The sequence below is a fragment of the Pelecanus crispus genome, chromosome 5 (assembly GCF_030463565.1).
Source record: "Pelecanus crispus isolate bPelCri1 chromosome 5, bPelCri1.pri, whole genome shotgun sequence".
Taxonomy (NCBI): domain Eukaryota; kingdom Metazoa; phylum Chordata; class Aves; order Pelecaniformes; family Pelecanidae; genus Pelecanus; species Pelecanus crispus.
Genome location: NC_134647.1, coordinates 594,906 through 611,679, shown reverse-complemented (window position 1 = coordinate 611,679; position 16,774 = coordinate 594,906).

Below are 16,774 nucleotides of genomic sequence, written 5' to 3'. Positions count from 1 at the left end.
GAAGGGTCTCCTAAGCATTGGAACCACAAGGATTCCCACATATTGGATGGTTGTCTTATCCATACATATTAAGGGATAATCTACTTGGAAGGTTTTTGAACCTCACATCCAAACATCCTAAACCAAAATGAGATATCATGTCATTTGAGTGTTTAATCCAAAACACTTTACCCAGTAACTCAACATTTAAAAAAAAAAAAAAAAAAACAAAAACTAAAAAAACCCCATCTGGGTTCCCTTTCTTGGCTCTGCCCCAGTGCGGGCAGACCATAAACCAGAAAAACTCCCTTAGCCCTCTGGACAAGAGCATGAGGAGGTACTGGCGTTGTCCATAGAGCCCCACAAGGCTTTGATGCAAAGCAGCTAGGGCATGCCAGGCTTTGTTTGCTGATCCTAAGTGGTACTTACAAAGCTGTCAACACTTTGTGTCATATAACATTGCGTCCTTCCAGGAGAACACCTGGATGATTCCCTGCCCTAACACTGCCGGCATATGTGGAGCTAGCCAGGCCAGGATGACCGCGCTCGCACACCACTGGTGGACACAAGCTCAAGTCCAAGCTAACCGGCCGCACAAGCTAAGGCCTTCCTCCTATCCACTCTGCAGTCTGCAAGGTGCTCCAGAGCCTGTGGGTGAGTGGAAGCTTGTCTCCAAATACTTTAGATGCAAGGAAGTTTAAGCTCAGATTGTTCTCAAGAACAAGCAAGGACAGGCTGAAACAGAGCAGCTCAAGTACCTGAGAGCACTGACTAGACATGAGCTACCTCCGGTCACCGTGTGAGTGCAAGGACTGGCCAGGAGTTGTACCTAACAGCAAAATCAGATTGACTTCTCACAAATGGACGACTGCTTCCCTCTCCACCCATGCTACGATAAACAGGATGGCATTTTTACTAAAGATACTACCACCATGGAGTCCAAGCCTGGAGACCTAAGCAGCAGGGGAAGGGCAAAGGAGCATTTTAGCTGGAGAACTAAGAACTAGACAACTCAGCAGATTTGGAGCAAGACTCTAAAGGACGAAGAAAAAAAGCTGCATTAGGGAGCTCTGCCAATTACTATTACATACTATGCAATTGCATAGGAGGATGCAAACTATCTTTCGTAAGTATCAGCAATCCGTACCCAAGTTTGACAGAATAAGCAGTGCCTTGCACAGACAAACCCCTACTTTTCGTTCCCAATGTGATTTTTCAAGCTGGCTTCTGGTTATTCTCCTGCCTTCCGCATCAGCTCACAGTACCTGTTCCAGCTGTGTTGCACATGGTCAAAGCACAACAGCATGGGATTTAAAAACAAATTAAAAGAAAAACAGGTCAGGGTCAGGAACTTCAGCTGAAAATAAGGAGAAAGGGGATAAGACCTGACATTTTCATTACTGCATCAAACCTTTAGTAGGGTTAAGATTTTATTAGGTTAAATAAAACAAAGGAGGCCGAAGAGACACTTCAAAATTATGACTAATGTAAAGGCCGGACAAAACATGTGTCTTTAGAAAAATAATTGCACAAGGAGCTAACAATCTAGTCTCTCACAAGCTTAAAAGAAATTCTATTCCTCTGCTACAGACAGTCAGCCTTCTTCCTGCCTGCTCTTTTGGGTTTCTGACCATCCTAGCACTACTTCTACTGATAAAATTGGGCAGAGAGTACTACACGGTGACTCTCATCTAACCCTCTACAAAGGTAAAAATAACTTATTGATGAAAAATTGGGAGTACTTGAAAGCCTTAAGAAGACTGGATCCATCACACCCACTTGTCTACAAAACCCTTTTATTACTGTTCCCTGCCCAGCTGCTGCGTTAGCGTCATTCTCCTTTATTACGCCTTTTAGGAATCATCACCCTAATCTGGGTCCATCTGGCCAGCTTTGAATGGCAAGCTTCTTCCAACACAAGAAACGCTGTCCTTTTTGAAAAATAACTATGGATACTAGTAAGATTAGCAGCAGAGAGCTACCCCTCTGGTTTTTTATTTATCCCTTTGGCAAATTGTTGGTATCTCTTCTTTCTACTCACACGGTTCTGATATAATGTCAGCATTTTAACAAAGCTTCACATATTTGCCTCAGCTTCCACTCCTTTGAAAAGAAAGCAGGAGAGTACATCTGTGGGAACAGAACTGATGCAAAAAACAACTTACTGGCCACTTTCTGTAATTTTAGGGCTACTGTGTTTCATTAAATAAGTGCTTATTCCCTTCCAGCCTACCCATTTCTCTCTTCTGCAATTATGTCATACATTCATATGTGATCTCAGCCTTTTAACAGACATTATTTTCTTTTATCACAAATTCAACGTTATGACTTCACTAAAACACTGAAAAGGAATGTTAAGATGGTTTTGGAAAAGGCAAGATCTGTATAAACCTGTATTTTTTATCTTCAGTAACTAGAAAACGTACCAATCAAAATTATAAAAGCACTGCAACTTAAATTTATTTCTCCTTTAATGCTGATATATCTAAAACCCTCTTCAATGCTATACAAGTTTATCTATGCCTGAATTCAGATACCCTGCTTCAAGGCTTTGTTCAAACTTCAATACAGCCTCTAGACTGGAAGTCTTGATGCATGTTAGAAAGAGAAAGTACAAAAGACGAAACAGACTTCGAACAGAAGCCTTTAGCACATAGAAAACCGTTCCCCAAGAATGCTAAATCAGCTCTGTTTACAACCAGCCATGACTAAACCTGTTAGTAACGGTAAAAAAGCACAAGGTTTACCAGTCCTCCGTTTCTCCTCCTGTCGATCATTTTATATTTCACTACAATTCAGAACTATTTTAAGTAATAACAAATACGACCTCTTAAAAGATTATGCCTCCAATTCAACTAAACCCTTCAGTGAATCCTTAAACAGTCACTTGTGCCTGAGGTATATGAGTTAAGTATATTCTTAAACACGGCAATAGCAAATATTAAGGCAAGATCCTACTCCCTTTCATTTAAATAGAAATTAACCTCTACAAGTGTTAGTCAGCATTTCTGGAGCAAGCAAAGCCTGCAGCCTGCCAATCGCACCCGGCCACGTGTTGCTACTGGTGACGATTCATGCCCAGTTCAGGTCCCAATTCCACAAGCATGAGCGCTCCCAACGAGTTTAACCATTAACTTTAAAGGAGCATAGATTTCACTGCCTCAATTCAACAAGTCATTTGCCTACATAAATCTTCCCAGGCTGGGGTCATGAGCGTCATTCTCTCCTCTCAGCTAAACTGCTGCTAATCAACAGAAGGGCAAAATTACTGGGCGGGGGGAGCACGGCATTTAATGATCTGCACATGCTATTTAAAACAAAACTTTTTGTGCACATTTTAAATCAGTCAGATTATTAAATGTAAAATCAATAATATGAAGCCATATCAACTCTACACAAAATACAATTTAACAGCATAATCAGACAGTTTAATAGCTACTCATATGTTGTACGAATGAAGGTTGCTTAATTTCACAACAGCAGGTGTTACAATCCTGTCCGTGGCTCAGGTAAATTACTAGTGGGCACATGCAGTTAAAAACCAGAAACGAACCACTGACTTCACTGACAACTTTGAATACATCATCAGTGGAAACTTTGAGTATAAATTAGGACAGATGTTTCCTAAAACATACAAACTCGGTGGGGTGGGGGGGAGGGAAGGAAATCAAAACAAGTTAAGTCCTTTATTTTCAGTGCTCTCTTTTGAATACCTGGAGACTTCTTAAATATTTTGTGGAAGGTTTTTTCCTAGATTTTAAAGTTTAAAGGAAGTATTATTTGCTTAGCTACTGCATGATTCCATTCAAAGAAGAGGAATATTAACACGCAGTTGTTGGAACCCTCTGATCCTAATTATTGTTAGGGAAAAGAGGCAGAGAATCACTCCCATTGTACGGCATGGAGTAAAACCAACAAACAAATAACCAGCTTTATCCTTTAATCAGATCCATTCTCTTCTTCTAGTTGAACTAACTATCTGAAAATGGCAGCCATCCAGAATGTTTTAATCTTGCAGCAGTCAATCCTTTCCCCAGGAAGAAAATACACAGTATAATGCTTTTATTGTTCAGTGTCAAAACAGTTGCTAGAGAAGTCCCATAGCCTGATTATCATTTAAATTTGCATTCCCTAAAGAAAGAATTATGGATCTGTTTGAAATACAGTCAAGTATCAGAAATTGTACGTTCCCAGAAGAGGCATAGTCTTTTTTGTCTATGATAATCTCGTTACTTCCTCATTAAGTAAAACTTAATCCAAAGTAGGAAGATCAAGTTGAGTAACACTTAAAACAATCAGCTTTGTGGAATACTCTGTCGCACTGAGTTGGGGAATAGCTCGTCTGCTTTCTGAGTATCTGTACATTACAAGAGAACTACTATTCCCCCTCTATTCTTTGAATATTCTAAGCAACAAATTCAAGATAAAATCAACTTAAAAAACACTTCATCTAGAAAAAAATTGCAACAAGCAAATAAAAGAAAGGAAGTAAACTTTTTAAAAGTTGAGAAGTTGACATAAAAAGGGTAGGAAATGAAGTCACCCATGTCCACCATGCAATCCTGAATCCAGTGAGTCAGCTGGCATTTTCTTGTGTTGTTTTGCTTTGAACAAAACACGCACAATCTATTTTCACTGACCAAATGCACCCACTTCAAAGCTAGCCAACTGCAGACAGCACACCTGGCAATTTCAAAGTTCAACTGAAAGAGATGATGAAATGAGAAAATGCTCTGATGCTTTCAGTAGTTAATTATCACAGAATGGTTTGGGTTGGAATCATGGAAGGGACCTTAAAGACCATCTAGTTCCAAGCCCCTGCCGCAGGCAGAGGCATCTTCCACTGGATCAAGTTGCTCACAGTCCCATCCAACCTGGCCTTGAACACTTCCAGGGATGGGGCATCCACAGCTTCTCTGGGCAATTCCTGGCATGTGGCTGGGCAATCCTGGACAAAACCCTGCTTTGCTAAGCTAAAGGCAAAAATCCTGAGACATCCTTTACAGACTTCTGGATTTGAGCACAAGAAATTTGCAGAGTTTTATTATATACTTTTTTATTAATGTTCCATCTAGCTTCCTATTTATTACCTCCATGTATAACAAAAAGTAAGTTACAGATTAAACAATATGCTTCAACATACTCATTTAAAGAGTTATTGGAAGATGCAAGCCTGAGTTATCCATTAGAGAACCCTACAATTTTCTCCATTACTTAAGAAATAACAAATGTATAGTTAAATCGACCTTTAACTGTGTGACTCGTAAAGCATATTTGCTTATTCACTAGCCTCTGCGGAAAGCAGGATATTTGTAATGGTGCAGTGAGCAACTTGCCACTCTGCTGCTCTGGCATCCATCAGATAAAATGCTTAAACCTACATTACTCATTTAGTACAACAGAAATAAAGATGCTGTAATAGAAAACCGCCATAGAATCAATGTTCCCTGCATTACAACAAAGTATCTGGGCTTAGCCTTGACTTTTTTTTTTGGCCTTTTTTCTGTTCATGAAAAACAGAGCCAAAGCAGCACCTTGAGACCAGAGATTGATGTTAATGGAACAAAATATTGCAATTTCATTATCTCTTAAGGCCTACCAGTTTTAGAACCAAGCATTTCAGCCACCCATATAAAACCAATATAGTCTTTTTTCTTTTTTACACCAAAAAAAAAAAAAGAGATCTGATTCACATGAACAAGGAGACTAGACCTAACAGTGCAGAAAAGTACTGAGAGAAGTAATTTTCTTGTTTAGGATTTCTTTGCTTAATAGCACCAATGAAATGATGCTCCTGGTCCAAAATTTGACCTGCTTTCTAACTGCTAAAATTAATCAAATAAATTCTTCTTGCTTGTATATAACGAGAACATTTAACTTCATGGTAAAAAATAAATAAAACTATCACCTTGGTAACTTAAGAAAATGCATTCTTTCCCTAACAAGTGGCACCCAGAGCCGTGCAAGGCACAGTACTTCAAATTGAACCTGTGTGGAAATTAAAACCACAGTATTTGCACCATTTAAAAGATATTTCAGAACAAAGTCTATTATCCGTACAGATCAGTCCACATTGTGCAAGAAAAATATCTGCCTATTTATTTCCACATGACAGTTTTGGTGCCATTCTTCCTCCCATGCACTCAGCCTTTCTCCTGAGGGCTCTGTTCTGTAAGACACGGCCATTCCAGTCTGGATCCAACACAGCACATAGCTGCACAGGTGCTTAAACACAGCAAAGCATTTTGTAAAGTCTGGGTCAGTACTGAATATCCTCCATACTATACAAATATACAAGAGGAAGTAAATGACTGCATTTCTAAGAAAAGTAGCATACATTAAAAAACAAACAACCAACCAAACCTGTGTAAGTAACCATAGGACTAAGGCCATCAGCTACCATATAACTTTCGGACAATAACCTAAAAGCTGTGAGATTTTACAAAGGAACCATTCTGTGATTCTGCGTGATCTTTTCATTATAGTTTTCATAGAAGAAAAGGAAGGCTTAATCCGACAAGAAAATATGCTGCGAGAGGTATAAGAACAGCAAGGAGGAAAGGAGTGAGGTGAGAGCAGAAAACACTTAAGGACAGATATTCAGGAGACTGAAAGGAACGGAATGACAAGGGAAAGTAGGGAGGTCACAGGGCTCACGGCCCGGGGACGGAGCACTCAGCAAGGTGAAGCAGTGCAAGCAGAAGGGCTGGCGCTCAGGTGGCTCGCTTTGGGAGGTGGCTCGCTTTGGGAGGTGGCTCGCTTTGGGAGGTGGCTCGCTTTGGGAGGTGGTGCTGAAGAGCTCCCCGTTCATGATGGCCTCCTGCCACCACGTGACCACCCTGATGTGGGAAGGACTGATCGTACGTTTCTGCAGAGACGAACCTTTGCAGGGGAGATAGTCATCTCTTTACCCTTCAATGCACAGTGCCTGGTTGCTTGTAATCTTGCTGAACCAAACAGGCACCAGTCTCCTCGTAGAGAGGATCCTAGTTGCAACAAGCGCCAATGAAGTTGTAATGCCACAGGCAATCTGGGCTTTGCGCAAAAGAAGCATAGGCCTCCTTTCTTCTGGTAACAAGTTATGCCTATGCAGTAGGCAAGGATTCAATTGCAATGACTTCTTATCAAGAGGTAGGATACGCACTGTACCACAGAAATTTCAAAGATGGATTCCATGTGTAATGATGCAGGGCCAATGGAATAAGGAGGTAATTTTACAGGCAGGGATAGTTAAGGAGATAGACCTTAAAGGAGCTGTAGCAGAACAGTGTGTCCTCTAAGAGGCATCACAACTACTAACCATCAGATACTAAAATACTCAATACTAAGTAGTAGCAGAAGTTCAGTGGAAGACAGCTAAAGAAGCTCAGAGTATGCAGAAGTCATCAAGTCACTCTAAAAAAAAAAAAAAAAAATTACCCGCTGAAGACCGGGCTTAAAAATTCTGTACAAAGTATCTGGGTTACTGTTGTTAAATCACAGCCCCATTGCTCTTCAGATAAACCAACTGATGCGATTTTGTTTCCAGCACTACAAATGAACAATTAGAAATATAGTTTTCAGAGTCATGGTAGTTTTATTTTCTTTAACTAGCCCAAATTTTCTCAAAGCAGGAAGAGAAACAGAAGTCCAATTCTTTGTCTTCTAGAATGACACAGGTGATTTTAAGTTGTCCTTGTTACCTGAAAAAAGACTCTCGAAACTAATAGTTTAGAGAGGAGATATTGCTTTATTTGGCACTGGGTGCAAGGTGGAACATTTCCACAAATCAAGCATACCAACAAATAACTTCTAGAGCATTTATACACACAGTTGCATGGGATATGCCTATCTAATACATACTCATTACTGAGTTACTATTTTTATTGCCAAATCTTTATTGCTAAGCCAGCATTTCCTTCTGCGCATGTCCCGGGGTCTCTGGTGGTCTTTGGTGGTCGTGGGCAGTAGGAGACCCTTCCTCTAATTGTCCTTTTAAGGTATCAAGTCTTTTCAGGACAACAATTTGCTGACTTGACAATTGCCACGTTCTTAATGAGGATCTCTGTTGTTTCATTTAAATACTTATTTGATGTTTAGGAAGGCCTTGAAATGATTAGTTACCTAGCTTAAAGATTAGCTTGTCTCCAAATATCAGCCTACTTCCTACTTCCCTAATAAGCTGCTATATATGTATACACGTCACATATCATAAGGGTTCACATAACAATCAAGTTGCATGAGTTTCATTATCAGATTTGTCTCTTTTAGGCTACATCCTCACCTTTTGCACACGCTCCTGTCTTTGCTCTTGCCTTCTGTGTAGTATTTTAAATTAAATTATTTCCAGCTTCCCCATTTTCATGCTAGCTTTGTTACTGATGTTTTTTTTCTTTAAAAAACCCAAATTTGTATGGCAATGTTCACTGACCCACTGCTGGAGGCCTCCTCCCCACAGCTCTGCTGACAGACCAATTTGTGTAAGCCTTTCTTAATGAACTTCAGGCACAGGTCAGCTGGCTTAGTTTATACTGTAGGGGGGTACAGTTTTTCTGTATCAGTGCTTCAAGAACGTATTACTCTGAGTAAGTAAAATTTATCCTTAAGCCGAGATACTTTTTCCTATTACACCCTATGAGAAGCTACAGCTTTCTCAGTTGCAGTGATTTGCACATTTATGGTTATACTTAAAAGCAATTCTGCATTAGTCCTCAGAGTTTACAGACTGCTTCATGAACTGAGCTTAAGGTGAAGACATGCAAAGAGGGCTGATAGCCATCGGGGGAAAGGGGAACTTGAGGAAGCAGGACCTTGTGAGTTAGTGCTGACACCAAAGACTCTGCAGCACCGTACCTTACGCCAGCCTACAGCCTTACGCCGACAGTAGCATAGCTGGAGTCAGAGAACAACATCTGTCTGCAGCCTGTGAGATAGCAAGCAAGAGGGCTAGATAATTCATATGATTTAGAAGCCACTGCAGGTTATTGTGTCAGGTATATCAGTATCATTTTGTACAGCTTTTGCCAGTTCTGCTAGGCCAAATTTGCAGAGTTATGTACAGGGAAGCATTTGGCACACCTTCCCTTTAAATTAATGCATAATGTTGTCTGATATCCTACTACCAAAAACAAAGCATGCTTGTCTGAAGCCTCTCATTTACAGCCCTTGGAAATGTACAGTCCATAAATAAGAACCAATTTTCTTTTTGCATATGCATTTTCTTTGTTGCCTCCTTATTCATAAGGATCTCTAGACTTCAGTTTGAAATTCTGTATCCCTAGTCTGATAAGAAAGATTACAATTTGGCAAATCTCTCAACATTTTTTCCAGGCCTCAAATACGGCCTAGTAAGGAAATGGGTAATATTTGGTTCAGCTTGAGAATTGTAGCAGTGAGTAGGAACTGCAAAGGATTTTAGCAGGCCTTCACCTGTCCTTGAGCAGATACAAGCACCTGCATTCTCCAGAGCTGGTTTTTTGTTGTTGTTTGGGAAGGGTTTAGGGGTGTTTTGTGCTTTGTTTCTTTTTAAAGGTCGTTAGTTTCTACAAAAATTACTTACAAGCTTAGGACCTTAAAAATCCACAGAACCGAGTGACTGCTAATCACCTTTTCTCCATTGGACATCCCACTCGGCTTTTCCTCACATCCTCTCACCAAATTATCCATTTGGCTGCTGCCGAGCTGCCCGGTTTTGTCAGATGCAGTAACAGCCAAGAGCAGCCCTGACCTACAGGTGCACCGGTGCGATGGAGCCTGCTTTCACAACGAGCTGGCTTTAGCAGCAAAGCTTCCTCAAGGATGTCCCTTCCCTGGGCTCTTCCTACCCTCCCACTGCAGTACGCTACCCCAAACAAACCACCAACAAAACCACCCCTGGTGCCACACTGTAAGCTGAATCAATATATTGGGACAGGATGCTTTTGTGTTGCCAGGAAAAGGTTACTTTTCTTAAACCTGAATCAACTCAGCAACTGAGCTTATATTGTGGTCCAGCAAGCTGTTGTTCCTCAAACCCTCATTTTACTGAAACAGGTACCCAGGGCAAAACATTTCACATTGCTGCCAGAAGAGGAGGTCCCCCATTCCCTCTGTACATGGCTATTTGCAAATATCTTAGTGCAGGCATTAGAGGCAGGAGCAGTGAGCTAGATCAGGAAATTGATCCAACTAAAAAAATAGCAGCGTATGTTGTGGAGAGGTTTCTGGGGAAACTGGATCAATTTTCTAATCTAGCTCACTGCACAGTCGCACGCTCATGTTTGCTGGCACAAGAAAAGCTGGCGAGATATCACGACAGGGTAGCACTGTCCCTTCCCATTGCAGCTGGGCTTGGGCCAGATTAAAGTGGCTGTGTGATCAGAAGCTTGGTGATCATGCTGAGCACTTTGCAGGATCTCGAATCAAATATTCATACCTGATGCTTCAAAGCCATGGAAGAAAAAAATATTATGAAAATGCAAACAACTTGGCAGTATCCAAACAGTTTTCCTCAATATTTTGTTTTCCCACAGGGAGAGAGAAATCTGCACCCAGTAATTTTGAATGCCACCGTCCGAAACTTAAAATTTCTGTAAAAACCCTCGCTGAAACAGCAAAATGTCAGTCCGCTACTACTTCAGAAATACACCTTATATTAGGTGCCACGCCTCCCCAGTTCAACAATAAAAAAGCAGGAGAACATTTACTGCTTTTTAAACCAAATGAAATTACAGTTTCCAAATTACCCAAAGTCAATTGTATCATGATTGACTGAGTTGCTGTGACATCAACACAATGGCTTGCAGTAACTTTTGAAATCAAATTGTAGGTTTTAATGAGGGGAAAAAAACCCACACATCTAAATAATCTCCCCTGTGAACGCTGAACAGCTGCTCATTTGTTCAGTTAGCCTGCCATGAGCATCACTCTCTTCTCCAGTTATTTTTTTCCAAACCTTTGTAATTTCAGTACCTGTAAGAGATTACAGATAAAACAGGTAGCACTAAATAGTTTCCAGGAAAAAAAAAAAAAAAAGATAAACAAAGGCAACACTGGTTTTTTGACTGATATTTATCTTCATAATCCCGCATTTCCGAGGACCAAGCATTCTGTGATGACAATTCCCACTTCCTAGCCACAGTGCCTGCATCAAATGAGAACCTAGGTAATCTTGCAAATAGAGAAATAATCACTAAAATTAAAGATAGGCATGCCAGTGTTCTGCAAGAACTGTGAACATCTGTGGAATATTAAAAAAAAAAAAAAAAGACTCCAATTTGGATTAATTTCAGAATAGATTAAACGAAGCAGAAAAACATATTAATGACTTGAAATACTGAAGGAGCACAACAGCAGCAAAACAACCAGCAAATACCCGTTAACTAAATTGCTTGTCTAAAAGGCTGGAAAACAAGCACAATCATTTTAAGAGATCAGATTTAAGGCTCATAAGAAACCAGGAAGGTTCAGAAGGAAAACATGCCATTAGATTTTTATAAGATTTGCAAACATAATGGGATCAGTGCTTTCCAAATGACACTGAGAATGAAAAAGAAAGATTATGTTACTTTCAAGTCACATCCTGAAGAAGGTGCATAGAAAGAAACAGTACTTGTTCATTGCTGATCCTAAAATTGATGTAAGAGTTTAAACATGTATTTGACAAAGGCTACTGTCAGCTAATGGAACAAGAAATTAAAAGAATGACTACACCATGCAGCTCTTTGTACTGGAAGTTAAAATGGGGTGCCTTTCCCTAACATTTTTTGTCCCTATTGGGCTCAGTACAGTGATAAGTGGGTGGGAATTGATGGCCTGTGATACGCAGCAGTCAAATTAGATAATGTATTGGCTGCTCTGGGTGCCAAAACAAGTAAAAAAAGCTATGTCTGTATGACTAATACCAGATAGAATGAAATAGCTGTTCTTCACTGATAGTCATTCAATGTATTTGCAAATCTGACAGGACCTCAAAATATTATTTTTAATTCTTTATGCTTCTGTTGTGCCAAAACAAACTGGCTCAAGATCATTTTCTCCTTCTCACCATTATTTCTTACCCTTTCCCATCTTGCCCCAGAGTGGCAAACTCTAAAATACAGAGAGACTTCGCAGTGCATGGCTCTGCAGGGATACAGGGTGCTTGGAACAGCCTGTTCCTAATCATGCTGAGGGTTACAGCCGTCCACCTGGAACCACCCGGAATCTGGAAGGCCTGGAGATGGCATTATGCCGCCTTTCATGTCCTGCCAGTAGACTGCACCTTCCACAGTCACAACAATAACATTCAGAAATGGTTCAATTTATCAGGGGAGGCAAGTAAGCTTCATTTTCTAAAAGCTGTTATCTGTGGAAGCTAAGCCAATGTAACAATATCCAAATTACAGGTTAAAACCAGTTGAGGCTGATTTGAAGTTGATTTAATTAACTCAGTACACCTTTGGTAGAAGCAACATTGCAATAAATGAAAGTCATTGCTCTCACAGGTTCTGTGCTTTCTCCTCCCTTTATTCTAGATGTACTTATTCTGATTTGACATTTTATTTTGCCTTTTCTCTTGCTCTCCACTCTCCTTTGACCCTTCTCCTGCTTATCTTATTTCACCCTTGTTACTCTTTGTTTTACTAAGTTTCTGCTATTATTTTTCTGGACTCCTGTTTCCTATTTTGTAGGAGGTGGCCACCATTCTGATTTGGTAACATTTTATATCCACTTAACACAGTATGAATCGTGACATTTTCAGGGCAGTGAGGAACCAAGACCCCTGTTTACACCTGCCAAATGTTTTCCATTTGGCATATGATCATACTGTAGGAGTTCCTACTCTATTAAGCCATACAAATGGCAACAAGTATTACAGAGATTAAAAATTATACCAATGGCCTACATAGTTTCCAGCGTAGCAGATTACATTCCAAGTGGGAAATTAAGAGAAGGGACTATATGAATTCTGAGTTTATAGGTGACTCTCCGTGTTCAGCTACCCCCTACTTTTCATTTGCAGTTCCTTTCGGAACAGAGGGCAAGGGCATGGTTCTACTTGTAGCGTCAGCACTGATTAAACCACATCAGAGTTGTCACGTGTCCTCAGGCCAAGATAAAAATACAGTGCATCCCACTGCACACTGAACTGGAGAACTAATCTGGATGGAAAAAAAAGACATCAGTAAAAACGCAGGTACTATTTTCATGGTTATTTTTCAGCAGGATTCCTACACAGTCTGCACCAACGCAACGGGGGAAGGGGTTGAATAAGACAACCTCTTAAGACAGCAAGAGCTGCTCACCGAATTACACCCCAAATACAAGCTTCCCTACCGGAGAGCATCTAGAGCCTTCTTAGTGCACTAGACAAGCATCAGGAAAAGATAAAAGGCAAAAGTGTAATAGAGTAAAAAGAGAATACATGCACTTCTGGGAAGATTCAAGTGGCGACTTGGTCCTGGCTTCTTTTGGCCGTTTACGGTGCCATCACCACGTTAGTCAATGGAGTGGCAAGCGTCCCACCGCCACTGAACGGTGGCAGACTGGCAGGAGAGGGAATGGCATCAGAAAACCCTGAGCAGCATAGCGAGGTTTTGTGTTCGGGGTGGTCACGTAACTCAAAAAGGCGGCCAAGCATTTAACACACACGCCCTCTCACTCAAAACCTATTTTACAGCATCTCCAGATATATTGACTTTTCTTTTCTCCGCCTATAATTCTTTATGCCATAAACAGAGTCAGGCCAGTACCAGCAGCTTCACAACGGTGAGCTTTTAAACCGCTACGGAAAGCATTTCCCCGTCTCTCACAAAGCCCCAGGCTTCACCCGTCAGGGTCTCGCCGCTGAGGGCTGTACGTCCCGACGGGAAACCCGCCCGGCCGACACGGCGGCTCTGCCGCTCCTGCTGCCCGCAGCCCGCCCGGAACCACCGCAGCGCCTGAGCCGGCCAGCTCCGCTCCCGCTCCCGCTGCGGCGGCGGCGACGCCGTCCCCGCCGCTTCCGAGGCCGCCTTCGACGGGGCGGGAGGAGCCCGCGGCGGCCAGCCTCGCCGGGAGAGCGCGGCCGGAGCGAGGGGCACCCCGGCCGGGCACCGCCGCAGCGGCCATTTTGCAACCGGTTGCTCCAGCCACCTGCGCCCCGCCCGCGCCGCGCCGCGCCGCGCACGGACACTCACCGCGAGCAGGCCGGCGGGCTCCGCGCTGGCGCCGGAGAGGCCTCCCGCCCAGCGGGCGCTCCCGCCTGCGGCCGCCCCGAGCGCGGAGCGGGGCCGCCGCGTCCCTGCCGGCAGCGTCGCCTCCCGGCCCGGCCCGGCCCGGCCCGGCTCCGCCGCGACCCCCGCCCGCCGCGCCGAAGGGACAGCGGCGCCTTCCGCCCCGCCGCCTCACAGCATCGGTAACCACGGCAACCTCAAGTCGCGCCGCCGTTGGCGGGCTTGGCACGAGGCAGCAGCCAATGGAGCGCCGCCCGGGGCCGCGCCTGGCCAATGGGCGCGGGCGCAGGGCAGGGCGCTGCGTGACGTCGCCGGCGGGGCGGAGCGGGGCCAGGCGGAGCGGGCGGCGGGGCTCGGCGGCGCCGGCGCCACCACCGCCACCATGGAGACCCCGGGCTAGGGCCCGCCGCGGCCCGCCGGCGCGCTGAGCGGGGCCGGCCGCCCCGCCGCCGCCTGCCTCCGCGCGGTGAGTGGGCGAGGGCGGGGGGCCGCGGGCGCGGCGGGGGGCGAGGCGGCGGAGCGCGCCGGCGGCCCGGGGCAGCGGGGCCGAGGAGCCGCCGCCTCGGGCGGACCCGCGCCCGCCCCGCGCCGCTCGCCTTCCGCGCGGGGGGCAGCGCGGCGTGCGCCATGGGGCCGCCCGGTGCCCGGCCGCGCCGCGAGGGCCCTGCGGGCGGAGCTGCCGCCGCCCGGCCCCTGCCCCGGGCTCCTCAGCGGGCGGCGCAGCGCGGGAGCCGGGCAGCGGGCGGGCGCCGCGGGGGCAGGTGCGCCCGGGCCGGGCCGGGCCGCCCGCAGCGGGGGGGTCGCGGCCGAGGGCGCGGAGCCCGGGCCCGGCGCCTGCAGCCCGGCGCGGCCGCCTCCCTGCCCCCGGGCGCGGGGGCTGTACCGCGGGGCGAGCCCGCGGCGGATGCGCAGCCCGCGGCCCCGCCGTGCGCCCGAGGGCGCCGTCTGCGCGGGGCGGTGCGGTGCGGTGCGCGGCGCTGCGGGCGGCAGCCGGGGGGGGGGGGGGGGGCCGGGAGGGGAGCCGGGAGCCCGGAGCCTGGAGGGGAGCGGGGGGCCGGGAGGGGAGCGGGGGGCCGGGAGGGGAGCCGGGAGCCGCGGCAGCAGCAGCAGCAGCAGCAGGGCCGCCCCGCCGGAGCACGCACCGCGCCGCGGCCGCATCGCCGGGGGGAGCGCGGGGCCATGGCGGAAACTTCGGGGGCTGGCGGCGGGGCGGGGCGGTGCTCCCGCCCGGGGGGGTCGCGGCGGCGCGCCCTGCCCCCGCCTTCCCGCGGCCGCCGCGCGTCCCCCGGCGCCGCCGGCCCCGCCGTGATTTAAAGCTGTGAATTTGTTTTCCCCTTTGCGTGGCCGCTGCGCTCCGAGTTGCGGGCTGCGAGCGCGACCCCGGAGCGCCGGCGGGGGACCCCTGCGCACGGCGGGCAGCGCAGCTACCGCAGCCCCCAACTTTTTGCACTCCCCCCCCCGCCCCGCTGATCCAGAAAGTGAGAAAAGCAGGCGGGCAGGGGCGGGGGGGTGCGGGGGGCAGCAGGGCCGGAGGGGTGTGGGTGGGTGGTGGGTGCTGTGGCCGGGCGCTGGCGCTGCGCGTTGGGGGCAGCAGGGCCGGAGGGGTGCGGGTGGGTGGTGGGTGCTGTGGCCGGGCGCTGGCGCTGCGCGTTGGGGGCAGCAGGGTCGCAGGGGGGTGCGGGGGGCAGCAGGGCCGGAGGGGTGCGGGTGGGTGGTGGGTGCTGTGGCCGGGCGCTGGCGCTGCGCGTTGGGGGCAGCAGGGTCCCCGTACCGAGCCGCGCTGCGGTGGTCTCGCAGCGAAGCGTACCCGCGTCTCTAGGTGCAGGGTGCTGAACGCAGCTGCCGTGTCTGAGGCTCAGACAGCTGGGAAATGAAGTCTCGGAAGAATAAAATTAATACTGACACTGAAGCCGGGCTGTGTCAGCCAAAAAAAATGTATTTACGCAGTTGTGATTTGTCTGGAAAGTAGAAATACCAAATGCCACGGAAAAGCCCAGTTTAGGAATTGAGCCCGCTCTGGTCCCTTTCCCCTCCCAGCTGGCTTTCAGAAGGCATCGATATCTCACTAACGAAGAACTGCGTGTTTCTAAAGTGCTTGTGCTTGGCCTGCAGACCTTTGTACTTTCTTTTTAATAACCTGCTGTTCCGTGTTAATTAGTCATTGCTTCAGGATTTGACTGGAGGAAAAGGTGTGGTTGGACTTGCAGCAGTAATGTGTCATTAACTAGCTTTTCAGTTTTTTTGGCGTTCTCATTTTTTGATAACTTGGAGTTTAGAGATTAGGAGAAGACAGGGATGATAGCATCTTCCTCTTTAACTAATAACTGTATTTTTGAGGTAAACACCAAATAATACGTTTGCTGAGATAAAAATATGGGAACCTAGTAAACGTGCTTGTTTAGTTCATGGAGATACACTAATGCGGTCTCGTCCATCGCATTTAAAATGGGAGGAGCATATTTTGGGGGCAGAAACTTGTTGCTGGCACTGACGAGCTGTAGCGTCTCGCTCAAATATTACAATATTACACGCAAACAAAGGTAACCTGTCTGGAAAGACCACTGGTAGTAACTTTCTCCTTTTGTTTATGTTGCTTGTGAAGTGCTATCTTGCTACTGAAATAAGTTGCTATTAGTATTTGT